Source organism: Malus sylvestris, chromosome 8 (genome assembly GCF_916048215.2).
Source record: "Malus sylvestris chromosome 8, drMalSylv7.2, whole genome shotgun sequence".
NCBI lineage: Eukaryota > Viridiplantae > Streptophyta > Magnoliopsida > Rosales > Rosaceae > Malus > Malus sylvestris.
In genome coordinates this window covers 26,044,297-26,046,592 of record NC_062267.1, presented here as the reverse complement: position 1 = coordinate 26,046,592, position 2,296 = coordinate 26,044,297, and positions in this window count along the sequence as shown.

Genomic DNA, 2,296 nt, shown 5'->3' with positions numbered 1-2,296 from the left:
GCATGTGACCGATTCAATTAATTTATTTCTACGTATGACTAGTGGGGAAGTTAGTTGTCTGGCTGATAGTGCAACTACGCACACCATATTGCGTGAGAAACACTATTTCACTAACTTCATACTTAAGAATGCACCTCTAACAACCCTCTCAGACCCATCCAACCTAATAGAAGGATACAGAAAGGCCTGTATAATATTCTCTAATGGTACTAAATTAACCATTAAAAAGACATTATATTCTCCACGTTTCGGAAGAACGTTGCTGAGTTTTAGAAATATTCGAGATAGTCAATATCATGTTGAAACCACTAAAGAAAATGGTTCTGAATATCTTTGTATCACTTCTTACGAATATGGCCGGAAGCATATTCACGAAAAGTTGGAACGTCTCCCGAGTGGGTTGTACATAACAACCATTCAAGCCATCGAGACATATCATGTGGCCAGCCCTATGGCTGGTTTCCAGGACACTCTCATGCTTTGGCATGATCAAATGGGAGACCTCGGATGCAATATGATGCATTGTATCCTCCAACTATCTCATAGGCATCACTTGAAATCTTATCCCGACCATCCGTTGTGCAAAGCATGTTCCTTGGGGAAATTGAACATTCAACCTTCAATTAAAAAGATTATTCACGACCCCCTAAATTTCTTCAGAGGATTCAAGGGGATATTTGTAGACCAATCCAACCAATGCACATACCATTTAGATACTTTATGATGTTGGTTGACGCATGGACACGATGGTCATATGTCTGCTTATTGTCCACATGCAATGCTGTATTTGCGAAACTCCTAGCACAAATTATTATGCTTAGGACTCACCACCCTGATTATCTGATCAAGTCGATTCGACTGGATAATGTTGGAGAGTTTACGCCATAGACATTTGAAGTTGAACATCATGTACCTTATGTTCACACCTAAAATGGCCTGGCAGAAGTTTCATAAAACGTATTCAAACGATAGCTTATACTTTGGTTATGCGAACCAATTTGTCTGTATCTGCCTATGGCCATGCAATATTGCACGCATCTATGTTAGCCTGCCTGAGGCCTACCACTACATCGCCGTGGAAGGCCAGACCATCCTGAGAGTGGGGCAGTTATACACCTCTCACACGACAAGGTACATTGGTGGCTAGCCAATCACCTATTCCTACGCTAAGAGACAGGCCTCTTGGTTCAAAGGATTCACAACCTTGGAAGAGAAAAACGGCACAAACTAGTGACCTTAGCCTAAATCCGACCATTACTTACTCATCTGTTCCAACGCAAGAGGTTATTCTAGATTACGGTGATATTTTGGATGAAACATACCGACATCCATAGAATCATGAGATTTCAGTCCATTACGCAGTATTGGATGAGGTTTAGAATCAAAATAAGATGATTATCGATGATGCATTCACGTATATTATTGCTTCCGACATCATGCTTAGCAATGACATTAAACCACGCTTAGTTGATGAATGTCGACGTAGAACAGATTGGTTAAACTAGAAATAAGCAATCCAGGTCAAACTCAATTCGGTCGCAAAACGAAATGTGTTTGGGCCTATAACTCCTACTCCACCACATGCGAAGCCCGTTGGCTACAACTGGGTTTTTGTAAGGAGGCGTAATGAGAAGAAAGAAATAGTGTGATACAAAGCACGCCTTGTAGCGCAAGGCTTCTCTCAATGTCCTGGGATTGATTACGAGGAGACGTATTCCCCCATAATGGACATCATAACGTTCCGCTACCTTATCAGTTTGGTAGTTTTTGAAAAATTGAATATGCAGCTTATGGACGTGGTAACCGCGTATCTTTATAAGGATCTAGATACGGAAATGTACATGAAAGTTCCAGAAGGACTTTCATTGACTGGTTCAAATAGTTATAGACCACGGAACACTCTCTTGCTTAGATTGAGGAGATCACTTTACAAATTGAAGCAATTCTGACGGGTGTGGTATAACTGTTTGAGTGAATATTTGACAAGTCAGGGTTATGTGAACAACGAACTATGCACATGCATGTTCATTAAGAAGTTACATTCTGGATTTACGATCGTTGCAGTTTATGTCGTCGAAATTTGAGATGAAAGATCTCGTGAAAAATCGATATTGTCTCGGCCTAGAGATTAAGCATTGTTCGAACGAAATCCTAGTACATCAATAGAACTACATTCAGAAGGTGTTGCAGCATTTTAATGAGGATAAAGCAAAGCCTTCGAGTACTCCTATGGTCGTTTGGACTTTAGATGCTAAACGAGATCCCTTCCGTCCGAAGAAGGATGATGAAGAGATTT